At 39.8% G+C, this 27,500-nt stretch overlaps 1 protein-coding gene across 3 annotated transcripts in view; it reads left to right on the top strand.

The window, feature by feature from the left end:
• Positions 1-27,500, top strand: part of glt1d1 (glycosyltransferase 1 domain containing 1) — a 102,613-nt gene that overhangs the window by 61,871 nt on the left and 13,242 nt on the right. The gene's annotated exons all lie outside the window — the stretch shown is intronic.

Below are 27,500 nucleotides of genomic sequence, written 5' to 3'. Positions count from 1 at the left end.
ACCCACTTTTTGGCCGAACTACTGCTCCTAGACCGTTTGAGCTATCGATGCGGTTCGAACTCCAAAAATTCAGGCCCGAACCGGTGTAACTTGCTTGTTGATTTCGTGTCGCTGGCCCTTGTCGTTTTCGCGGTATTCCCGTTTTTCTGCGTTTTTTGGGCCCATTGAAATGAATGGCGGAATGTTCAGAATTCAAATTTCGATTGTGACATCACAGCACTAATTGCTTAAACTTGCACCTGGAAGAGTTCTAAGCCACCTGGCAGAGCTCTGATGGGCTGGGCTGGGCTGTCTGTGTATATGAAGGTGTGTGCATGTAACTTTTGACCAGTATGTCCGATTTTCATGAATGAGGTACCGTTGGAATCCTTGAATGAAACCCAGTTCAATGCCTTGCCAGCACTAAGTGTAAAGGTAATGTAAAAAAAGATGAGACAGCGCGAAGCGCTGTCTCATCTTTTTTTTAAAGCCAAACCATGTTGATACAGGTCATTAAAAAAAATATATATATATTTTCCAAATCCATTCAGCCCAGTTCAATGCCTTGCCAGCACTAAGTGTAAAGGTCATGTAAAAAAAGAGGAGACAGCGCGAAGCGCTGTCTCCTCTTTTTTTTAAAGCCAAACCATGTTCATATAGGTCATTAAAAAAATAAATAAATAAAGTATTTCACCAATCCATTCAGCCCAGTCCTATACCCAGCTAGCTCCATTTGAACTTAGTCATGTGTACAGTTGTATAGATTATTACATTGAGAAACACACTTTCATACAGATATCATACATATCCACGCAGCATTACTAATCAAGTTACTCATCGTTGCCCAGCAAGAAGTCCACAATCAATTCAATTGTCTTGCCACGATCTGTGGAGCTTACAGACAACGTTATATTACTACAGGTTCTGTGTGCTATTTAAAGCCGACCTAACGCTGAGTCCCTTCTAGACGGTGTGTTGCAATGCATTCTGGGTGCTGTGCTGTGATTCGACGGCTCGTCACCTGACCCACCAAACAACAACTCTCTGGGATGTGGCAAATATCGCGTAAAAACCTTGTTGCCGGAACAACAGGGAAAAGGCAACAGGATAGCAGCACGAAAGATACACAGGATACACAGGATACACACGGAATTTTGATGGACGTCCTTATCAGTCTAAGGTCTAACTTATAAACGTGTCGGGTCAACGTCAACGATAAGTAAGTTAGGCTAACGTAAACGTTAGCTATTTGCTGTTGTCATATGCTAGTGCTATATGCTTTAGGCTACGTGATGGCCATTTATCACACTAATTTTAGGTACTACTTTTACGAGGTCTGTTGTTCTGTCAAAATGTATCTTATCGTTGAACAGACTACACGGTTATCTTCCTTAGACTTCGTAGATGTAGTTACTACAATTTGGAAGCGAATTTCGAAGTGTAAATATGGTTTTAGTGTGTAAACAGACCAACCGCGATTTTGCAATGAAGTTAATGGAGCCTTTTATGTAGGGCTTCTAGGCTACTTTCACGAAGTCTGTAGTTGTGTCAAAATGTATCTTATCTATGAACAGACTACATGATTATCTTCCTTAGACTTCGTAGATGTAGTTACTACAATTTGGAAGCGAATTTCGAAGTGTAAATATGGTTTTAGTGTGTAAACAGACCAACCGCGATTTTGCAATGAAGTGAATATGGAGCCTTTTATGTAGGACTACTAGGCTACTTTCACGAAGTCTGTAGTTCTGTCAAAATTGATCTTATCTATGAACAGACTACATGGTTATCTTCTTTAGACTTTGTAGATGTAGTTATTACAGTTTGGAAGCGAAATTCGAAGTGCAAATATGGTTTAAATGTGTAAACAAGACGCCTGATGTTTAATATATGTTAATGAATGGGCACAGTATTATTGTGTACAGTAATGGGCTATCAGTAGTATGTAAACAGTTCATGTGTTATGTGATTTACATAAACTAACAACAGAAATGTTAAAAGCTGGTATTGTGTTTCCTGAATTCTTACATTCAGGCATTCAAATGAAATGTAATTAAATAGCATATCAATCATGCAACAATGCAAAAACAATGAAACTAGTGTAGGCCTAATTATATTTTACATTAGTAAAGCAGTACTCTGATGTGCATGCTTTCACAAACTTTTGTAAACAATCTTAGCACTTTAAACATTGACTGTTTTGAAGTGCATGTAGGCAATATAGTATAAAAATAATAATTGTGATATCATTACAATTTGATAGGGGTTGGGAGGAGGGGGTGGGTTCATGTAGGTGGGCCCTATGACCCCAAAGTATGCCTTGACTGGGCCTCAGGTCAAAGAAGTTTGAGAAATGCTGATGTAGACAACAAAGCAGCAAGGAGGCGTCGTGTGATCATTTAAACAAGTTTTATGACGAGGTCGATGAGGGTGGGAAAAATCGTACATTTCTGTGCAAACTTTGCCCGCACTTCAGTCACATTGTCTTTTAAGAAAATGCAGTCCTTTTTTCGGTTCCAGCAGCCAACAACCTCAGAACTGACCCTTCAGGCCTCTCAGGAGGCGCTGGCCTTTAACCGCAGCCAGAAGAGAGTCAGCAGAAATTTGATTGCCTTTAAAAAAATCTGACTTCTTAAAAAATCTTAAACTGGCTGCATTACGTGATTATTTCTGAGACTCTGATACGTTTTTAACCATGACCTATACACAGTTCTGGTTTGAAAATGTATCTCTTAAAATAATCACTTTATGCAGTCAGCTTAAGATGGCTTACTAGCAACTAACTAATTACCCTAGCAACAACCTAGAAACCACCCCTGTAATGTCAACCTAGCGACCACCATAGCAACCAGCATAGCAACCATGTTATTTATGCGTTTTAGCTTATTGGATGTTGCGTTAATGCAGACAACTTTTGATCCGTGTGCCCGATTTTCATAAATGAGGTACCGTTGGAATCCTTGGATGAGGCCGAGTTCTGTGCCACTGATCAAACCCACTCTTGCAGTTCCTCGGAACCGCAATTCTAGTTATTAGTGGGTTTGATCCAGCAAGACCACAGCATGGCTTTGCCATGCTGTGGGCTTGCGGAGCAAGCCCACTATTGTTCTTCTTAAGTTTTCTTATTATTATTATATCTTCCTATTCACCCACTTTTTGGCCGAACTACTGCTCCTAGACCGTTTGAGCTATCGATGCGGTTCGAACTCCAAAAATTCAGGCCCGAACCGGTGTAACTTGCTTGTTGATTTCGTGTCGCTGGCCCTTGTCGTTTTCGCGGTATTCCCGTTTTTCTGCGTTTTTTGGGCCCATTGAAATGAATGGCGGAATGTTCAGAATTCAAATTTCGATTGTGACATCACAGCACTAATTGCTTAAACTTGCACCTGGAAGAGTTCTAAGCCACCTGGCAGAGCTCTGATGGGCTGGGCTGGGCTGTCTGTGTATATGAAGGTGTGTGCATGTAACTTTTGACCAGTATGTCCGATTTTCATGAATGAGGTACCGTTGGAATCCTTGAATGAAACCCAGTTCAATGCCTTGCCAGCACTAAGTGTAAAGGTAATGTAAAAAAAGATGAGACAGCGCGAAGCGCTGTCTCATCTTTTTTTTAAAGCCAAACCATGTTGATACAGGTCATTAAAAAAAATATATATATATTTTCCAAATCCATTCAGCCCAGTTCAATGCCTTGCCAGCACTAAGTGCGCTGTCTCCTCTTTTTTTTAAAGCCAAACCATGTTCATATAGGTCATTAAAAAAATAAATAAATAAAGTATTTCACCAATCCATTCAGCCCAGTCCTATACCCAGCTAGCTCCATTTGAACTTAGTCATGTGTACAGTTGTATAGATTATTACATTGAGAAACACACTTTCATACAGATATCATACATATCCACGCAGCATTACTAATCAAGTTACTCATCGTTGCCCAGCAAGAAGTCCACAATCAATTCAATTGTCTTGCCACGATCTGTGGAGCTTACAGACAACGTTATATTACTACAGGTTCTGTGTGCTATTTAAAGCCGACCTAACGCTGAGTCCCTTCTAGACGGTGTGTTGCAATGCATTCTGGGTGCTGTGCTGTGATTCGACGGCTCGTCACCTGACCCACCAAACAACAACTCTCTGGGATGTGGCAAATATCGCGTAAAAACCTTGTTGCCGGAACAACAGGGAAAAGGCAACAGGATAGCAGCACGAAAGATACACAGGATACACAGGATACACACGGAATTTTGATGGACGTCCTTATCAGTCTAAGGTCTAACTTATAAACGTGTCGGGTCAACGTCAACGATAAGTAAGTTAGGCTAACGTAAACGTTAGCTATTTGCTGTTGTCATATGCTAGTGCTATATGCTTTAGGCTACGTGATGGCCATTTATCACACTAATTTTAGGTACTACTTTTACGAGGTCTGTTGTTCTGTCAAAATGTATCTTATCGTTGAACAGACTACACGGTTATCTTCCTTAGACTTCGTAGATGTAGTTACTACAATTTGGAAGCGAATTTCGAAGTGTAAATATGGTTTTAGTGTGTAAACAGACCAACCGCGATTTTGCAATGAAGTGAATATGGAGCCTTTTATGTAGGACTACTAGGCTACTTTCACGAAGTCTGTAGTTCTGTCAAAATTGATCGATCTTATCTATGAACAGACTACATGGTTATCTTCTTTAGACTTTGTAGATGTAGTTATTACAGTTTGGAAGCGAAATTCGAAGTGCAAATATGGTTTAAATGTGTAAACAAGACGCCTGATGTTTAATATATGTTAATGAATGGGCACAGTATTATTGTGTACAGTAATGGGCTATCAGTAGTATGTAAACAGTTCATGTGTTATGTGATTTACATAAACTAACAACAGAAATGTTAAAAGCTGGTATTGTGTTTCCTGAATTCTTACATTCAGGCATTCAAATGAAATGTAATTAAATAGCATATCAATCATGCAACAATGCAAAAACAATGAAACTAGTGTAGGCCTAATTATATTTTACATTAGTAAAGCAGTACTCTGATGTGCATGCTTTCACAAACTTTTGTAAACAATCTTAGCACTTTAAACATTGACTGTTTTGAAGTGCATGTAGGCAATATAGTATAAAAATAATAATTGTGATATCATTACAATTTGATAGGGGTTGGGAGGAGGGGGTGGGTTCATGTAGGTGGGCCCTATGACCCCAAAGTATGCCTTGACTGGGCCTCAGGTCAAAGAAGTTTGAGAAATGCTGATGTAGACAACAAAGCAGCAAGGAGGCGTCGTGTGATCATTTAAACAAGTTTTATGACGAGGTCGATGAGGGTGGGAAAAATCGTACATTTCTGTGCAAACTTTGCCCGCACTTCAGTCACATTGTCTTTTAAGAAAATGCAGTCCTTTTTTCGGTTCCAGCAGCCAACAACCTCAGAACTGACCCTTCAGGCCTCTCAGGAGGCGCTGGCCTTTAACCGCAGCCAGAAGAGAGTCAGCAGAAATTTGATTGCCTTTAAAAAAATCTGACTTCTTAAAAAATCTTAAACTGGCTGCATTACGTGATTATTTCTGAGACTCTGATACGTTTTTAACCATGACCTATACACAGTTCTGGTTTGAAAATGTATCTCTTAAAATAATCACTTTATGCAGTCAGCTTAAGATGGCTTACTAGCAACTAACTAATTACCCTAGCAACAACCTAGAAACCACCCCTGTAATGTCAACCTAGCGACCACCATAGCAACCAGCATAGCAACCATGTTATTTATGCGTTTTAGCTTATTGGATGTTGCGTTAATGCAGACAACTTTTGATCCGTGTGCCCGATTTTCATAAATGAGGTACCGTTGGAATCCTTGGATGAGGCCGAGTTCTGTGCCACTGATCAAACCCACTCTTGCAGTTCCTCGGAACCGCAATTCTAGTTAGTGGGTTTGATCCAGCAAGACCACAGCATGGCTTTGCCATGCTGTGGGCTTGCGGAGCAAGCCCACTATTGTTCTTCTTAAGTTTTCTTATTATTAGTGGGTTTGATCCAGCAAGCCCACAGCATGGCTTTGCCATGCTGTGGGCTTGCGGAGCAAGCCCACTATTGTTCTTCTTAAGTTTTCTTATTATTATTATTATTATTATTTATTATTCCTGTTCACCCACTTTTTGGCCGAACTACTGCTCCTAGACCGTTTGAGCTATCGACGCGGTTCGAACTCCAAAAATTCAGGCCCGAACCGGTGTAACTTGCTTGTTGCTTTCGTGTCGCTGGCCCTTGTCGTTTTCGCGGTATTCACGTTTTTCTGCGTTTTTTGGGCCCATTGAAATGAATGGCGGAATGTTCAGAATTCAAATTTCGATTGTGACATCACAGCTCTAATTGCTTAAGCTTGCACCTGGAAGAGTTCTAAGCCACCTGGCAGAGCTATAATGGGCTGGGCTGGGCTGTCTGTGTATATGAAGGTGTGTGCATGTAACTTTTGACCCGTATGTCCGATTTTCATAAATGAGGTACCGTTGGAATCCTTGGATAAGGCCGAGTTCCATGCCCCTGATCAAACCCACTCTTGCAGTTCCTCGGAACCGCAATTCTAGTTATTATTATATCTTCCTATAAGCCCACTTTTTGGCCGAACTACTGCTCCTAGACCGTTTGAGCTATCGACGCGGTTCGAACTCCAAAAATTCAGGCCCGAACCGGTGTAACTTGCTTGTTGCTTTCGTGTCGCTGGCCCTTGTCGTTTTCGCGGTATTCCCGTTTTTCGGCGTTTTTGGGCCCCATTGAAATCAATGGCGGAATGCTGGGGCTTTATGACATCACAGCACCTCATTACTTGCACCTGGTAGAGCTCTGCTGCTAGAGTTGATTACTTGCACCTGGCAGAGTTCTAAGCCATCTGGCAATGTCTAATGGGCTGGGCTGGGCTGTCTGTGTATATGAAGGTGTGTGCATGTAACTTTTGACCAGTATGTCCGATTTTCATGAATGAGGTACCGTTGGAATCCTTGAATGAAGCCCAGTTCAATGCCTTGCCAGCACTAAGTGTAAAGGTAATGTAAAAAAAGATGAGACAGCGCGAAGCGCTGTCTCATCTTTTTTTTAAAGCCAAACCATGTTGATACAGGTCATTAAAAAATATATATATATATTTTCCAAATCCATTCAGCCCAGTTCAATGACTTGCCAGCACTAAGTGTAAAGGTCATGTAAAAAAAGAGGACCATGTTCATATAGGTCATTAAAAAAATAAATAAATAAAGTATTTCACCAATCCATTCAGCCCAGTCCTATACCCAGCTAACTCCATTTGAACTTAGTCATGTGTACAGTTGTATAGATTATTACATTGAGAAACACACTTTCATACAGATATCATGCATATCCACACAGCATTACTAATCAAGTTACTCATCGTTGCCCAGCAAGAAGTCCACAATCAATTCAATTGTCTTGCCACGATCTGTGGAGCTTACAGACAACGTTATATTACTAAAGGTTCTGTATGCTATTTAAAGCCGACCTAACGCTGAGTCCCTTCTAGACGGTGTGTTGCAATGCATTCTGGGTGCTGTGCTGTGATTCCACGGCTCGTCACCTGACCCACCAAACAACAACTCTCTGGGATGTGGCAAATATCGCGTAAAAACCTTGTTGCCGGAACAACAGGGAAAAGGCAACAGGATAGCAGCACGAAAGATACACAGGATACACACGGAATTTTGATGGACGTCCTTATCAGTCTATGGTCTAACTTATAAACGTGTCGGGTCAACGTCAACGATAAGTAAGTTAGGCTAACGTAAACGTTAGCTATTTGCTGTTGTCATATGCTAGTGCTATATGCTTTAGGCTACGTGATGGCCATTTATCACACTAATTTTAGGTACTACTTTTACGAGGTCTGTAGTTCTGTCAAAATGTATCTTATCGTTGAACAGACTACAAGGTTATCTTCCTTAGACTTCGTAGATGTAGTTACTACAATTTGGAAGCGAATTTCGAAGTGTAAATATGGTTTTAGTGTGTAAACAGACCAACCGCGATTTTGCAATGAAGTTAATGGAGCCTTTTATGTAGGGCTTCTAGGCTACTTTCACGAAGTCTGTAGTTCTGTCAAAATGTATCTTATCTATGAACAGACTACATGATTATCTTCCTTAGACTTCGTAGATGTAGTTACTACAATTTGGAAGCGAATTTCGAAGTGTAAATATGGTTTTAGTGTGTAAACAGACCAACCGCGATTTTGCAATGAAGTTAATGGAGCCTTTTATGTAGGGCTTCTAGGCTACTTTCACGAAGTCTGTAGTTCTGTCAAAATGTATCTTATCTATGAACAGACTACATGATTATCTTCCTTAGACTTCGTAGATGTAGTTACTACAATTTGGAAGCGAATTTCGAAGTGTAAATATGGTTTTAGTGTGTAAACAGACCAACCGCGATTTTGCAATGAAGTGAATATGGAGCCTTTTATGTAGGACTACTAGGCTACTTTCACGAAGTCTGTAGTTCTGTCAAAATTGATCTTATCTATGAACAGACTACATGGTTATCTTCTTTAGACTTTGTAGATGTAGTTATTACAGTTTGGAAGCGAAATTCGAAGTGCAAATATGGTTTAAATGTGTAAACAAGACGCCTGATGTTTAATATATGTTAATGAATGGGCACAGTATTATTGTGTACAGTAATGGGCTATCAGTAGTATGTAAACAGTTCATGTGTTATGTGATTTACATAAACTAACAACAGAAATGTTAAAAGCTGGTATTGTGTTTCCTGAATTCTTACATTCAGGCATTCAAATGAAATGTAATTAAATAGCATATCAATCATGCAACAATGCAAAAACAATGAAACTAGTGTAGGCCTAATTATATTTAGATAGATAGATAGATAGATACTTTATTGATCCCCAGGGGAAATTCAAGGTCTCAGCAGCATACATACAACACAACACATTCTTTAACAGCAGAAAGAGTAATTAAAGTGTATAATATAAAAACACAACTAAGCAGTAAGGACAGTAGAAGATAAGAATATGCTAAATATACTAAAATACAAATTATACTAACACTTAATACAATATATAAAAATATACTAAAATACAAATTACAAAAATACAAATTATACTAACACTTAATCTAAATCAATTCTAAAAACAGTATCCACATAGTGGTGATTAATAAATCAGAGGCGCTTGCAATGACTGAGGCAGGGACTAAGCCTGTGATTCTCTGTGCATAGTAAGGTAATATTTTACATTAGTAAAGCAGTACTCTGATGTGCATGCTTTCACAAACTTTTGTAAACAATCTTAGCACTTTAAACATTGACTGTTTTGAAGTGCATGTAGGCAATATAGTATAAAAATAATAATTGTGATATAATTACAATTTGATAGGGGTTGGGAGGAGGGGGTGGGTTCATGTAGGTGGGCCCTATGACCCCAAAGTATGCCTTGACTGGGCCTCAGGTCAAAGAAGTTTGAGAAATGCTGATGTAGACAACAAAGCAGCAAGGAGGCGTCGTGTGATCATTTAAACAAGTTTTATGACGAGGTCGATGAGGGTGGGAAAAATCGTACATTTCTGTGCAAACTTTGCCCGCACTTCAGTCACATTGTCTTTTAAGAAAATGCAGTCCTTTTTTCGGTTCCAGCAGCCAACAACCTCAGAACTGACCCTTCAGGCCTCTCAGGAGGCGCTGGCCTTTAACCGCAGCCAGAAGAGAGTCAGCAGAAATTTGATTGCCTTTAAAAAATCTGACTTCTTAAAAAATCTTAAACTGGCTGCATTACGTGATTATTTCTGAGATTCTGATACGTTTTTAACCATGACCTATACACAGTTCTGGTTTGAAAATGTATCTCTTAAAATAATCACTTTATGCAGTCAGCTTAAGATGGCTTACTAGCAACTAACTAATTACCCTAGCAACAACCTAGAAACCACCCCTGTAATGTCAACCTAGCGACCACCATAGCAACCAGCATAGCAACCATGTTATTTATGCGTTTTAGCTTATTGGATGTTGCGTTAATGCAGACAACTTTTGATCCGTGTGCCCGATTTTCATGAGGTACCGTTGGAATCCTTGGATGAGGCCGAGTTCCGTGCCACTGATCAAACCCACTCTTGCAGTTCCTCGGAACCGCAATTCTAGTTATTATATCTTCCTATTCACCCACTTTTTGGCCGAACTACTGCTCCTAGACCGTTTGAGCTATCGATGCGGTTCGAACTCCAAAAATTCAGGCCCGAACCGGTGTAACTTGCTTGTTGATTTCGTGTCGCTGGCCCTTGTCGTTTTCGCGGTATTCCCGTTTTTCTGCGTTTTTTGGGCCCATTGAAATGAATGGCGGAATGTTCAGAATTCAAATTTCGATTGTGACATCACAGCACTAATTGCTTAAACTTGCACCTGGAAGAGTTCTAAGCCACCTGGCAGAGCTCTGATGGGCTGGGCTGGGCTGTCTGTGTATATGAAGGTGTGTGCATGTAACTTTTGACCAGTATGTCCGATTTTCATGAATGAGGTACCGTTGGAATCCTTGAATGAAACCCAGTTCAATGCCTTGCCAGCACTAAGTGTAAAGGTAATGTAAAAAAAGATGAGACAGCGCGAAGCGCTGTCTCATCTTTTTTTTAAAGCCAAACCATGTTGATACAGGTCATTAAAAAAAATATATATATATTTTCCAAATCCATTCAGCCCAGTTCAATGCCTTGCCAGCACTAAGTGTAAAGGTCATGTCGCGCTGTCTCCTCTTTTTTTTAAAGCCAAACCATGTTCATATAGGTCATTAAAAAAATAAATAAATAAAGTATTTCACCAATCCATTCAGCCCAGTCCTATACCCAGCTAGCTCCATTTGAACTTAGTCATGTGTACAGTTGTATAGATTATTACATTGAGAAACACACTTTCATACAGATATCATACATATCCACGCAGCATTACTAATCAAGTTACTCATCGTTGCCCAGCAAGAAGTCCACAATCAATTCAATTGTCTTGCCACGATCTGTGGAGCTTACAGACAACGTTATATTACTACAGGTTCTGTGTGCTATTTAAAGCCGACCTAACGCTGAGTCCCTTCTAGACGGTGTGTTGCAATGCATTCTGGGTGCTGTGCTGTGATTCGACGGCTCGTCACCTGACCCACCAAACAACAACTCTCTGGGATGTGGCAAATATCGCGTAAAAACCTTGTTGCCGGAACAACAGGGAAAAGGCAACAGGATAGCAGCACGAAAGATACACAGGATACACAGGATACACACGGAATTTTGATGGACGTCCTTATCAGTCTAAGGTCTAACTTATAAACGTGTCGGGTCAACGTCAACGATAAGTAAGTTAGGCTAACGTAAACGTTAGCTATTTGCTGTTGTCATATGCTAGTGCTATATGCTTTAGGCTACGTGATGGCCATTTATCACACTAATTTTAGGTACTACTTTTACGAGGTCTGTTGTTCTGTCAAAATGTATCTTATCGTTGAACAGACTACACGGTTATCTTCCTTAGACTTCGTAGATGTAGTTACTACAATTTGGAAGCGAATTTCGAAGTGTAAATATGGTTTTAGTGTGTAAACAGACCAACCGCGATTTTGCAATGAAGTTAATGGAGCCTTTTATGTAGGGCTTCTAGGCTACTTTCACGAAGTCTGTAGTTGTGTCAAAATGTATCTTATCTATGAACAGACTACATGATTATCTTCCTTAGACTTCGTAGATGTAGTTACTACAATTTGGAAGCGAATTTCGAAGTGTAAATATGGTTTTAGTGTGTAAACAGACCAACCGCGATTTTGCAATGAAGTGAATATGGAGCCTTTTATGTAGGACTACTAGGCTACTTTCACGAAGTCTGTAGTTCTGTCAAAATTGATCTTATCTATGAACAGACTACATGGTTATCTTCTTTAGACTTTGTAGATGTAGTTATTACAGTTTGGAAGCGAAATTCGAAGTGCAAATATGGTTTAAATGTGTAAACAAGACGCCTGATGTTTAATATATGTTAATGAATGGGCACAGTATTATTGTGTACAGTAATGGGCTATCAGTAGTATGTAAACAGTTCATGTGTTATGTGATTTACATAAACTAACAACAGAAATGTTAAAAGCTGGTATTGTGTTTCCTGAATTCTTACATTCAGGCATTCAAATGAAATGTAATTAAATAGCATATCAATCATGCAACAATGCAAAAACAATGAAACTAGTGTAGGCCTAATTATATTTTACATTAGTAAAGCAGTACTCTGATGTGCATGCTTTCACAAACTTTTGTAAACAATCTTAGCACTTTAAACATTGACTGTTTTGAAGTGCATGTAGGCAATATAGTATAAAAATAATAATTGTGATATCATTACAATTTGATAGGGGTTGGGAGGAGGGGGTGGGTTCATGTAGGTGGGCCCTATGACCCCAAAGTATGCCTTGACTGGGCCTCAGGTCAAAGAAGTTTGAGAAATGCTGATGTAGACAACAAAGCAGCAAGGAGGCGTCGTGTGATCATTTAAACAAGTTTTATGACGAGGTCGATGAGGGTGGGAAAAATCGTACATTTCTGTGCAAACTTTGCCCGCACTTCAGTCACATTGTCTTTTAAGAAAATGCAGTCCTTTTTTCGGTTCCAGCAGCCAACAACCTCAGAACTGACCCTTCAGGCCTCTCAGGAGGCGCTGGCCTTTAACCGCAGCCAGAAGAGAGTCAGCAGAAATTTGATTGCCTTTAAAAAAATCTGACTTCTTAAAAAATCTTAAACTGGCTGCATTACGTGATTATTTCTGAGACTCTGATACGTTTTTAACCATGACCTATACACAGTTCTGGTTTGAAAATGTATCTCTTAAAATAATCACTTTATGCAGTCAGCTTAAGATGGCTTACTAGCAACTAACTAATTACCCTAGCAACAACCTAGAAACCACCCCTGTAATGTCAACCTAGCGACCACCATAGCAACCAGCATAGCAACCATGTTATTTATGCGTTTTAGCTTATTGGATGTTGCGTTAATGCAGACAACTTTTGATCCGTGTGCCCGATTTTCATAAATGAGGTACCGTTGGAATCCTTGGATGAGGCCGAGTTCTGTGCCACTGATCAAACCCACTCTTGCAGTTCCTCGGAACCGCAATTCTAGTTAGTGGGTTTGATCCAGCAAGACCACAGCATGGCTTTGCCATGCTGTGGGCTTGCGGAGCAAGCCCACTATTGTTCTTCTTAAGTTTTCTTATTATTATTATATCTTCCTATTCACCCACTTTTTGGCCGAACTACTGCTCCTAGACCGTTTGAGCTATCGATGCGGTTCGAACTCCAAAAATTCAGGCCCGAACCGGTGTAACTTGCTTGTTGATTTCGTGTCGCTGGCCCTTGTCGTTTTCGCGGTATTCCCGTTTTTCTGCGTTTTTTGGGCCCATTGAAATGAATGGCGGAATGTTCAGAATTCAAATTTCGATTGTGACATCACAGCACTAATTGCTTAAACTTGCACCTGGAAGAGTTCTAAGCCACCTGGCAGAGCTCTGATGGGCTGGGCTGGGCTGTCTGTGTATATGAAGGTGTGTGCATGTAACTTTTGACCAGTATGTCCGATTTTCATGAATGAGGTACCGTTGGAATCCTTGAATGAAACCCAGTTCAATGCCTTGCCAGCACTAAGTGTAAAGGTAATGTAAAAAAAGATGAGACAGCGCGAAGCGCTGTCTCATCTTTTTTTTAAAGCCAAACCATGTTGATACAGGTCATTAAAAAAAATATATATATATTTTCCAAATCCATTCAGCCCAGTTCAATGCCTTGCCAGCACTAAGTGTAAAGGTCATGTAAAAAAAGAGGAGACAGCGCGAAGCGCTGTCTCCTCTTTTTTTTAAAGCCAAACCATGTTCATATAGGTCATTAAAAAAATAAATAAATAAAGTATTTCACCAATCCATTCAGCCCAGTCCTATACCCAGCTAGCTCCATTTGAACTTAGTCATGTGTACAGTTGTATAGATTATTACATTGAGAAACACACTTTCATACAGATATCATACATATCCACGCAGCATTACTAATCAAGTTACTCATCGTTGCCCAGCAAGAAGTCCACAATCAATTCAATTGTCTTGCCACGATCTGTGGAGCTTACAGACAACGTTATATTACTACAGGTTCTGTGTGCTATTTAAAGCCGACCTAACGCTGAGTCCCTTCTAGACGGTGTGTTGCAATGCATTCTGGGTGCTGTGCTGTGATTCGACGGCTCGTCACCTGACCCACCAAACAACAACTCTCTGGGATGTGGCAAATATCGCGTAAAAACCTTGTTGCCGGAACAACAGGGAAAAGGCAACAGGATAGCAGCACGAAAGATACACAGGATACACAGGATACACACGGAATTTTGATGGACGTCCTTATCAGTCTAAGGTCTAACTTATAAACGTGTCGGGTCAACGTCAACGATAAGTAAGTTAGGCTAACGTAAACGTTAGCTATTTGCTGTTGTCATATGCTAGTGCTATATGCTTTAGGCTACGTGATGGCCATTTATCACACTAATTTTAGGTACTACTTTTACGAGGTCTGTTGTTCTGTCAAAATGTATCTTATCGTTGAACAGACTACACGGTTATCTTCCTTAGACTTCGTAGATGTAGTTACTACAATTTGGAAGCGAATTTCGAAGTGTAAATATGGTTTTAGTGTGTAAACAGACCAACCGCGATTTTGCAATGAAGTTAATGGAGCCTTTTATGTAGGGCTTCTAGGCTACTTTCACGAAGTCTGTAGTTGTGTCAAAATGTATCTTATCTATGAACAGACTACATGATTATCTTCCTTAGACTTCGTAGATGTAGTTACTACAATTTGGAAGCGAATTTCGAAGTGTAAATATGGTTTTAGTGTGTAAACAGACCAACCGCGATTTTGCAATGAAGTGAATATGGAGCCTTTTATGTAGGACTACTAGGCTACTTTCACGAAGTCTGTAGTTCTGTCAAAATTGATCTTATCTATGAACAGACTACATGGTTATCTTCTTTAGACTTTGTAGATGTAGTTATTACAGTTTGGAAGCGAAATTCGAAGTGCAAATATGGTTTAAATGTGTAAACAAGACGCCTGATGTTTAATATATGTTAATGAATGGGCACAGTATTATTGTGTACAGTAATGGGCTATCAGTAGTATGTAAACAGTTCATGTGTTATGTGATTTACATAAACTAACAACAGAAATGTTAAAAGCTGGTATTGTGTTTCCTGAATTCTTACATTCAGGCATTCAAATGAAATGTAATTAAATAGCATATCAATCATGCAACAATGCAAAAACAATGAAACTAGTGTAGGCCTAATTATATTTTACATTAGTAAAGCAGTACTCTGATGTGCATGCTTTCACAAACTTTTGTAAACAATCTTAGCACTTTAAACATTGACTGTTTTGAAGTGCATGTAGGCAATATAGTATAAAAATAATAATTGTGATATCATTACAATTTGATAGGGGTTGGGAGGAGGGGGTGGGTTCATGTAGGTGGGCCCTATGACCCCAAAGTATGCCTTGACTGGGCCTCAGGTCAAAGAAGTTTGAGAAATGCTGATGTAGACAACAAAGCAGCAAGGAGGCGTCGTGTGATCATTTAAACAAGTTTTATGACGAGGTCGATGAGGGTGGGAAAAATCGTACATTTCTGTGCAAACTTTGCCCGCACTTCAGTCACATTGTCTTTTAAGAAAATGCAGTCCTTTTTTCGGTTCCAGCAGCCAACAACCTCAGAACTGACCCTTCAGGCCTCTCAGGAGGCGCTGGCCTTTAACCGCAGCCAGAAGAGAGTCAGCAGAAATTTGATTGCCTTTAAAAAAATCTGACTTCTTAAAAAATCTTAAACTGGCTGCATTACGTGATTATTTCTGAGACTCTGATACGTTTTTAACCATGACCTATACACAGTTCTGGTTTGAAAATGTATCTCTTAAAATAATCACTTTATGCAGTCAGCTTAAGATGGCTTACTAGCAACTAACTAATTACCCTAGCAACAACCTAGAAACCACCCCTGTAATGTCAACCTAGCGACCACCATAGCAACCAGCATAGCAACCATGTTATTTATGCGTTTTAGCTTATTGGATGTTGCGTTAATGCAGACAACTTTTGATCCGTGTGCCCGATTTTCATAAATGAGGTACCGTTGGAATCCTTGGATGAGGCCGAGTTCTGTGCCACTGATCAAACCCACTCTTGCAGTTCCTCGGAACCGCAATTCTAGTTATTATATCTTCCTATTCACCCACTTTTTGGCCGAACTACTGCTCCTAGACCGTTTGAGCTATCGATGCGGTTCGAACTCCAAAAATTCAGGCCCGAACCGGTGTAACTTGCTTGTTGATTTCGTGTCGCTGGCCCTTGTCGTTTTCGCGGTATTCCCGTTTTTCTGCGTTTTTTGGGCCCATTGAAATGAATGGCGGAATGTTCAGAATTCAAATTTCGATTGTGACATCACAGCACTAATTGCTTAAACTTGCACCTGGAAGAGTTCTAAGCCACCTGGCAGAGCTCTGATGGGCTGGGCTGGGCTGTCTGTGTATATGAAGGTGTGTGCATGTAACTTTTGACCAGTATGTCCGATTTTCATGAATGAGGTACCGTTGGAATCCTTGAATGAAACCCAGTTCAATGCCTTGCCAGCACTAAGTGTAAAGGTAATGTAAAAAAAGATGAGACAGCGCGAAGCGCTGTCTCATCTTTTTTTTAAAGCCAAACCATGTTGATACAGGTCATTAAAAAAAATATATATATATTTTCCAAATCCATTCAGCCCAGTTCAATGCCTTGCCAGCACTAAGTGTAAAGGTCATGTAAAAAAAGAGGAGACAGCGCGAAGCGCTGTCTCCTCTTTTTTTTAAAGCCAAACCATGTTCATATAGGTCATTAAAAAAATAAATAAATAAAGTATTTCACCAATCCATTCAGCCCAGTCCTATACCCAGCTAGCTCCATTTGAACTTAGTCATGTGTACAGTTGTATAGATTATTACATTGAGAAACACACTTTCATACAGATATCATACATATCCACGCAGCATTACTAATCAAGTTACTCATCGTTGCCCAGCAAGAAGTCCACAATCAATTCAATTGTCTTGCCACGATCTGTGGAGCTTACAGACAACGTTATATTACTACAGGTTCTGTGTGCTATTTAAAGCCGACCTAACGCTGAGTCCCTTCTAGACGGTGTGTTGCAATGCATTCTGGGTGCTGTGCTGTGATTCGACGGCTCGTCACCTGACCCACCAAACAACAACTCTCTGGGATGTGGCAAATATCGCGTAAAAACCTTGTTGCCGGAACAACAGGGAAAAGGCAACAGGATAGCAGCACGAAAGATACACAGGATACACAGGATACACACGGAATTTTGATGGACGTCCTTATCAGTCTAAGGTCTAACTTATAAACGTGTCGGGTCAACGTCAACGATAAGTAAGTTAGGCTAACGTAAACGTTAGCTATTTGCTGTTGTCATATGCTAGTGCTATATGCTTTAGGCTACGTGATGGCCATTTATCACACTAATTTTAGGTACTACTTTTACGAGGTCTGTTGTTCTGTCAAAATGTATCTTATCGTTGAACAGACTACACGGTTATCTTCCTTAGACTTCGTAGATGTAGTTACTACAATTTGGAAGCGAATTTCGAAGTGTAAATATGGTTTTAGTGTGTAAACAGACCAACCGCGATTTTGCAATGAAGTTAATGGAGCCTTTTATGTAGGGCTTCTAGGCTACTTTCACGAAGTCTGTAGTTGTGTCAAAATGTATCTTATCTATGAACAGACTACATGATTATCTTCCTTAGACTTCGTAGATGTAGTTACTACAATTTGGAAGCGAATTTCGAAGTGTAAATATGGTTTTAGTGTGTAAACAGACCAACCGCGATTTTGCAATGAAGTGAATATGGAGCCTTTTATGTAGGACTACTAGGCTACTTTCACGAAGTCTGTAGTTCTGTCAAAATTGATCTTATCTATGAACAGACTACATGGTTATCTTCTTTAGACTTTGTAGATGTAGTTATTACAGTTTGGAAGCGAAATTCGAAGTGCAAATATGGTTTAAATGTGTAAACAAGACGCCTGATGTTTAATATATGTTAATGAATGGGCACAGTATTATTGTGTACAGTAATGGGCTATCAGTAGTATGTAAACAGTTCATGTGTTATGTGATTTACATAAACTAACAACAGAAATGTTAAAAGCTGGTATTGTGTTTCCTGAATTCTTACATTCAGGCATTCAAATGAAATGTAATTAAATAGCATATCAATCATGCAACAATGCAAAAACAATGAAACTAGTGTAGGCCTAATTATATTTTACATTAGTAAAGCAGTACTCTGATGTGCATGCTTTCACAAACTTTTGTAAACAATCTTAGCACTTTAAACATTGACTGTTTTGAAGTGCATGTAGGCAATATAGTATAAAAATAATAATTGTGATATCATTACAATTTGATAGGGGTTGGGAGGAGGGGGTGGGTTCATGTAGGTGGGCCCTATGACCCCAAAGTATGCCTTGACTGGGCCTCAGGTCAAAGAAGTTTGAGAAATGCTGATGTAGACAACAAAGCAGCAAGGAGGCGTCGTGTGATCATTTAAACAAGTTTTATGACGAGGTCGATGAGGGTGGGAAAAATCGTACATTTCTGTGCAAACTTTGCCCGCACTTCAGTCACATTGTCTTTTAAGAAAATGCAGTCCTTTTTTCGGTTCCAGCAGCCAACAACCTCAGAACTGACCCTTCAGGCCTCTCAGGAGGCGCTGGCCTTTAACCGCAGCCAGAAGAGAGTCAGCAGAAATTTGATTGCCTTTAAAAAAATCTGACTTCTTAAAAAATCTTAAACTGGCTGCATTACGTGATTATTTCTGAGACTCTGATACGTTTTTAACCATGACCTATACACAGTTCTGGTTTGAAAATGTATCTCTTAAAATAATCACTTTATGCAGTCAGCTTAAGATGGCTTACTAGCAACTAACTAATTACCCTAGCAACAACCTAGAAACCACCCCTGTAATGTCAACCTAGCGACCACCATAGCAACCAGCATAGCAACCATGTTATTTATGCGTTTTAGCTTATTGGATGTTGCGTTAATGCAGACAACTTTTGATCCGTGTGCCCGATTTTCATAAATGAGGTACCGTTGGAATCCTTGGATGAGGCCGAGTTCTGTGCCACTGATCAAACCCACTCTTGCAGTTCCTCGGAACCGCAATTCTAGTTATTAGTGGGTTTGATCCAGCAAGACCACAGCATGGCTTTGCCATGCTGTGGGCTTGCGGAGCAAGCCCACTATTGTTCTTCTTAAGTTTTCTTATTATTATTATATCTTCCTATTCACCCACTTTTTGGCCGAACTACTGCTCCTAGACCGTTTGAGCTATCGATGCGGTTCGAACTCCAAAAATTCAGGCCCGAACCGGTGTAACTTGCTTGTTGATTTCGTGTCGCTGGCCCTTGTCGTTTTCGCGGTATTCCCGTTTTTCTGCGTTTTTTGGGCCCATTGAAATGAATGGCGGAATGTTCAGAATTCAAATTTCGATTGTGACATCACAGCACTAATTGCTTAAACTTGCACCTGGAAGAGTTCTAAGCCACCTGGCAGAGCTCTGATGGGCTGGGCTGGGCTGTCTGTGTATATGAAGGTGTGTGCATGTAACTTTTGACCAGTATGTCCGATTTTCATGAATGAGGTACCGTTGGAATCCTTGAATGAAACCCAGTTCAATGCCTTGCCAGCACTAAGTGTAAAGGTAATGTAAAAAAAGATGAGACAGCGCGAAGCGCTGTCTCATCTTTTTTTTAAAGCCAAACCATGTTGATACAGGTCATTAAAAAAAATATATATATATTTTCCAAATCCATTCAGCCCAGTTCAATGCCTTGCCAGCACTAAGTGTAAAGGTCATGTAAAAAAAGAGGAGACAGCGCGAAGCGCTGTCTCCTCTTTTTTTTAAAGCCAAACCATGTTCATATAGGTCATTAAAAAAATAAATAAATAAAGTATTTCACCAATCCATTCAGCCCAGTCCTATACCCAGCTAGCTCCATTTGAACTTAGTCATGTGTACAGTTGTATAGATTATTACATTGAGAAACACACTTTCATACAGATATCATACATATCCACGCAGCATTACTAATCAAGTTACTCATCGTTGCCCAGCAAGAAGTCCACAATCAATTCAATTGTCTTGCCACGATCTGTGGAGCTTACAGACAACGTTATATTACTACAGGTTCTGTGTGCTATTTAAAGCCGACCTAACGCTGAGTCCCTTCTAGACGGTGTGTTGCAATGCATTCTGGGTGCTGTGCTGTGATTCGACGGCTCGTCACCTGACCCACCAAACAACAACTCTCTGGGATGTGGCAAATATCGCGTAAAAACCTTGTTGCCGGAACAACAGGGAAAAGGCAACAGGATAGCAGCACGAAAGATACACAGGATACACAGGATACACACGGAATTTTGATGGACGTCCTTATCAGTCTAAGGTCTAACTTATAAACGTGTCGGGTCAACGTCAACGATAAGTAAGTTAGGCTAACGTAAACGTTAGCTATTTGCTGTTGTCATATGCTAGTGCTATATGCTTTAGGCTACGTGATGGCCATTTATCACACTAATTTTAGGTACTACTTTTACGAGGTCTGTTGTTCTGTCAAAATGTATCTTATCGTTGAACAGACTACACGGTTATCTTCCTTAGACTTCGTAGATGTAGTTACTACAATTTGGAAGCGAATTTCGAAGTGTAAATATGGTTTTAGTGTGTAAACAGACCAACCGCGATTTTGCAATGAAGTTAATGGAGCCTTTTATGTAGGGCTTCTAGGCTACTTTCACGAAGTCTGTAGTTGTGTCAAAATGTATCTTATCTATGAACAGACTACATGATTATCTTCCTTAGACTTCGTAGATGTAGTTACTACAATTTGGAAGCGAATTTCGAAGTGTAAATATGGTTTTAGTGTGTAAACAGACCAACCGCGATTTTGCAATGAAGTGAATATGGAGCCTTTTATGTAGGACTACTAGGCTACTTTCACGAAGTCTGTAGTTCTGTCAAAATTGATCTTATCTATGAACAGACTACATGGTTATCTTCTTTAGACTTTGTAGATGTAGTTATTACAGTTTGGAAGCGAAATTCGAAGTGCAAATATGGTTTAAATGTGTAAACAAGACGCCTGATGTTTAATATATGTTAATGAATGGGCACAGTATTATTGTGTACAGTAATGGGCTATCAGTAGTATGTAAACAGTTCATGTGTTATGTGATTTACATAAACTAACAACAGAAATGTTAAAAGCTGGTATTGTGTTTCCTGAATTCTTACATTCAGGCATTCAAATGAAATGTAATTAAATAGCATATCAATCATGCAACAATGCAAAAACAATGAAACTAGTGTAGGCCTAATTATATTTTACATTAGTAAAGCAGTACTCTGATGTGCATGCTTTCACAAACTTTTGTAAACAATCTTAGCACTTTAAACATTGACTGTTTTGAAGTGCATGTAGGCAATATAGTATAAAAATAATAATTGTGATATCATTACAATTTGATAGGGGTTGGGAGGAGGGGGTGGGTTCATGTAGGTGGGCCCTATGACCCCAAAGTATGCCTTGACTGGGCCTCAGGTCAAAGAAGTTTGAGAAATGCTGATGTAGACAACAAAGCAGCAAGGAGGCGTCGTGTGATCATTTAAACAAGTTTTATGACGAGGTCGATGAGGGTGGGAAAAATCGTACATTTCTGTGCAAACTTTGCCCGCACTTCAGTCACATTGTCTTTTAAGAAAATGCAGTCCTTTTTTCGGTTCCAGCAGCCAACAACCTCAGAACTGACCCTTCAGGCCTCTCAGGAGGCGCTGGCCTTTAACCGCAGCCAGAAGAGAGTCAGCAGAAATTTGATTGCCTTTAAAAAAATCTGACTTCTTAAAAAATCTTAAACTGGCTGCATTACGTGATTATTTCTGAGACTCTGATACGTTTTTAACCATGACCTATACACAGTTCTGGTTTGAAAATGTATCTCTTAAAATAATCACTTTATGCAGTCAGCTTAAGATGGCTTACTAGCAACTAACTAATTACCCTAGCAACAACCTAGAAACCACCCCTGTAATGTCAACCTAGCGACCACCATAGCAACCAGCATAGCAACCATGTTATTTATGCGTTTTAGCTTATTGGATGTTGCGTTAATGCAGACAACTTTTGATCCGTGTGCCCGATTTTCATAAATGAGGTACCGTTGGAATCCTTGGATGAGGCCGAGTTCTGTGCCACTGATCAAACCCACTCTTGCAGTTCCTCGGAACCGCAATTCTAGTTAACTGTTGTTATCCTTTAATAACATTAACTAACTGTTAACATGCAGCTTTTAAGTGTTAATAAGCAGCCTTTTAGGTTACTTACAAGCATATTTGTTAACAGTTGTAAGTGTTAACTAGAATTGCGGTTCCGAGGAACTGCAAGAGTGGGTTTGATCAGTGGCACAGAACTCGGCCTCATCCAAGGATTCCAACGGTACCTCATTTATGAAAATCGGGCACACGGATCAAAAGTTGTCTGCATTAACGCAACATCCAATAAGCTAAAACGCATAAATAACATGGTTGCTATGCTGGTTGCTATGGTGGTCGCTAGGTTGACATTACAGGGGTGGTTTCTAGGTTGTTGCTAGGGTAATTAGTTAGTTGCTAGTAAGCCATCTTAAGCTGACTGCATAAAGTGATTATTTTAAGAGATACATTTTCAAACCAGAACTGTGTATAGGTCATGGTTAAAAACGTATCAGAGTCTCAGAAATAATCACGTAATGCAGCCAGTTTAAGATTTTTTAAGAAGTCAGATTTTTTTAAAGGCAATCAAATTTCTGCTGACTCTCTTCTGGCTGCGGTTAAAGGCCAGCGCCTCCTGAGAGGCCTGAAGGGTCAGTTCTGAGGTTGTTGGCTGCTGGAACCGAAAAAAGGACTGCATTTTCTTAAAAGACAATGTGACTGAAGTGCGGGCAAAGTTTGCACAGAAATGTACGATTTTTCCCACCCTCATCGACCTCGTCATAAAACTTGTTTAAATGATCACACGACGCCTCCTTGCTGCTTTGTTGTCTACATCAGCATTTCTCAAACTTCTTTGACCTGAGGCCCAGTCAAGGCATACTTTGGGGTCATAGGGCCCACCTACATGAACCCACCCCCTCCTCCCAACCCCTATCAAATTGTAATGATATCACAATTATTATTTTTATACTATATTGCCTACATGCACTTCAAAACAGTCAATGTTTAAAGTGCTAAGATTGTTTACAAAAGTTTGTGAAAGCATGCACATCAGAGTACTGCTTTACTAATGTAAAATATAATTAGGCCTACACTAGTTTCATTGTTTTTGCATTGTTGCATGATTGATATGCTATTTAATTACATTTCATTTGAATGCCTGAATGTAAGAATTCAGGAAACACAATACCAGCTTTTAACATTTCTGTTGTTAGTTTATGTAAATCACATAACACATGAACTGTTTACATACTACTGATAGCCCATTACTGTACACAATAATACTGTGCCCATTCATTAACATATATTAAACATCAGGCGTCTTGTTTACACATTTAAACCATATTTGCACTTCGAATTTCGCTTCCAAACTGTAATAACTACATCTACAAAGTCTAAAGAAGATAACCATGTAGTCTGTTCATAGATAAGATCAATTTTGACAGAACTACAGACTTCGTGAAAGTAGCCTAGTAGTCCTACATAAAAGGCTCCATATTCACTTCATTGCAAAATCGCGGTTGGTCTGTTTACACACTAAAACCATATTTACACTTCGAAATTCGCTTCCAAATTGTAGTAACTACATCTACGAAGTCTAAGGAAGATAATCATGTAGTCTGTTCATAGATAAGATACATTTTGACACAACTACAGACTTCGTGAAAGTAGCCTAGAAGCCCTACATAAAAGGCTCCATTAACTTCATTGCAAAATCGCGGTTGGTCTGTTTACACACTAAAACCATATTTACACTTCGAAATTCGCTTCCAAATTGTAGTAACTACATCTACGAAGTCTAAGGAAGATAACCGTGTAGTCTGTTCAACGATAAGATACATTTTGACAGAACAACAGACCTCGTAAAAGTAGTACCTAAAATTAGTGTGATAAATGGCCATCACGTAGCCTAAAGCATATAGCACTAGCATATGACAACAGCAAATAGCTAACGTTTACGTTAGCCTAACTTACTTATCGTTGACGTTGACCCGACACGTTTATAAGTTAGACCTTAGACTGATAAGGACGTCCATCAAAATTCCGTGTGTATCCTGTGTATCCTGTGTATCTTTCGTGCTGCTATCCTGTTGCCTTTTCCCTGTTGTTCCGGCAACAAGGTTTTTACGCGATATTTGCCACATCCCAGAGAGTTGTTGTTTGGTGGGTCAGGTGACGAGCCGTCGAATCACAGCACAGCACCCAGAATGCATTGCAACACACCGTCTAGAAGGGACTCAGCGTTAGGTCGGCTTTAAATAGCACACAGAACCTGTAGTAATATAACGTTGTCTGTAAGCTCCACAGATCGTGGCAAGACAATTGAATTGATTGTGGACTTCTTGCTGGGCAACGATGAGTAACTTGATTAGTAATGCTGCGTGGATATGTATGATATCTGTATGAAAGTGTGTTTCTCAATGTAATAATCTATACAACTGTACACATGACTAAGTTCAAATGGAGCTAGCTGGGTATAGGACTGGGCTGAATGGATTGGTGAAATACTTTATTTATTTATTTTTTTAATGACCTATATGAACATGGTTTGGCTTTAAAAAAAAGAGGAGACAGCGCTTCGCGCTGTCTCCTCTTTTTTTACATGACCTTTACACTTAGTGCTGGCAAGGCATTGAACTGGGCTGAATGGATTTGGAAAATATATATATATTTTTTTTAATGACCTGTATCAACATGGTTTGGCTTTAAAAAAAAGATGAGACAGCGCTTCGCGCTGTCTCATCTTTTTTTACATTACCTTTACACTTAGTGCTGGCAAGGCATTGAACTGGGTTTCATTCAAGGATTCCAACGGTACCTCATTCATGAAAATCGGACATACTGGTCAAAAGTTACATGCACACACCTTCATATACACAGACAGCCCAGCCCAGCCCATCAGAGCTCTGCCAGGTGGCTTAGAACTCTTCCAGGTGCAAGTTTAAGCAATTAGTGCTGTGATGTCACAATCGAAATTTGAATTCTGAACATTCCGCCATTCATTTCAATGGGCCCAAAAAACGCAGAAAAACGGGAATACCGCGAAAACGACAAGGGCCAGCGACACGAAATCAACAAGCAAGTTACACCGGTTCGGGCCTGAATTTTTGGAGTTCGAACCGCATCGATAGCTCAAACGGTCTAGGAGCAGTAGTTCGGCCAAAAAGTGGGTGAATAGGAAGATATAATAATAATAAGAAAACTTAAGAAGAACAATAGTGGGCTTGCTCCGCAAGCCCACAGCATGGCAAAGCCATGCTGTGGTCTTGCTGGATCAAACCCACTAACAAGCAGCTTGTTAATGCTTGTTAATGGTGTATAAGACAAAAAGGTGGATAACTATTACGCTTATAAGACCTTTCTTACCTATTTGTAGTAAATTTTGCAGCCCCCCAATCTAAAGCGAGGACCATGTAGCCTAAAGTTCCACAAGCCCAACCTTCTATCTCTCTATACTGTATCTCTCTATCTAGCTTGGTTTAGCTGTGAGAAATAGCCTACACCTTCAAAATTGTTGCAGTGAGCAGGAATCGAACCCTGGTCTCCCGCATCAAAGAGTGCATCACTACTTGTTGAGCTACACTATTGTTCCTAATTGGCTAATGGAAAATATTCTGATGTTCTATATCATACTAGCTATGCTTTTTACAAATATGTTTCTGATGGAAAAGTGGTGTTTAATTTCCATAATCTTTCTTCAGTGAACGCATAAAACAGTTTGTCAGTTTGTCAGCAGTCTAAAGATATGCCAGCTTTGTATATAGTTTGGTTACCTAGCAACCGAGGCTTAAAGACGATGTGGGTGCGTTCAAAGCTCTGGTTTAAAGTTGCAAACATAGGCGAACGTTCGTGATAGATTTAAAACATGTTTCAGTTTGCCTTGAACAGAGGCGAACATTCGTGGTCTGTTTCTGCATTAATTAAACACCACTTTTCCATCAGAAACATATTTGTAAAAAGCATAGCTAGTGTGATATAGCACTTCGGAATATAGAATCAAAATAAACAATTTCATCAGCTCTATGAGAAAAGTAGTGTAGCTCAATAAGTAGCGATGCACTCTTTGATGCAGGAGACCGGGGTTCAATTCCTGCTCACTGCAACAATTTTAAAGGTGCATTTCTCACAGCTAAACCAAGCTAGATAGAGAGATATAGTATAGAGAGATAGAAGGTTGGGCTTGTGGAACTATAGGCTACATGGTCCTCGCTTTAGATTGGGGGGCTGCAAAATTTACTACAAATAGGTAAGAAAGGTCTTATAAGCGTAATAGTTATCCACCTTTTTGTCTTATACACCATTAACAAGCATTAACAAGCTGCTTGTTAACACTTACAACTGTTAACAAATATGCTTGTAAGTAACCTAAAAGGCTGCTTATTAACACTTAAAAGCTGCATGTTAACAGTTAGTTAATGTTATTAAAGGATAACAACAGTTAACTAACTGTTAGTAATGAATTGTTAACTGCTTATTATGCACTGTTAATACCTAATAAGCACATGTTATTCTAAAGCGTTACCGTCACATCTAGTCCCACAGGCTAACTCGTGTAGTAGCCAAAGTTGATCACAGCACATAGGACACTCATGTCCAGTGCCATAGACAAAGCCAGACATGAGACAAACCTGATGGTCAGATAGTGGTTCAGATAACAGGTGTTGGGATACAAGTACAGCAGTAGGCCTGTCGTGTTTTCATGTGTTTTTGACGCAATGGTTCAGAGTTTCACCCTAGGGTCCTTTGCACCATGACCCCGAGCCAAACACCCCTCCAGAACCTGTTTTCCCTTGGTCGAACCCTGGTTGAGTAGCGCTATCAGAAACTAATGAGTTTCTGCAGGTGCTTATGGAACCTATGTAGTATCTCGTAAATTACCCCACTAATAATGCCCAGAATGGTACAAAACTTCTACAGTCGTACAACTATGTTCTGTACTCATAGAACGAGGCATTGGAAAGTTTGTAAGTACACCAGGAGTTTATTTAAATAACACTTGCCTGATGGCTTCTACTCTGCTGCTATCTACCGCTGCGTCGACGTTACTTCCGTGATTTGGGAAAAGCCAGTAAAAGTCCTGGCAGGAAGCGATTACATCAAAGTTTTTTGGTATATCCAGTTTTTTTAAAA

Source organism: Alosa pseudoharengus, unplaced genomic scaffold, assembly GCF_046254945.1.
Source record: "Alosa pseudoharengus isolate Yale_2024_CS ecotype anadromous, Long Island Sound unplaced genomic scaffold, YU_APseudo_1.1 YU_APseudo_1.1_scf_6, whole genome shotgun sequence".
Classification (NCBI taxonomy): Eukaryota; Metazoa; Chordata; class Actinopteri; order Clupeiformes; family Clupeidae; genus Alosa; species Alosa pseudoharengus.
Note: the sequence above shows the minus strand (reverse complement) of the source record. Positions and strands in the feature narration are given on the sequence as shown.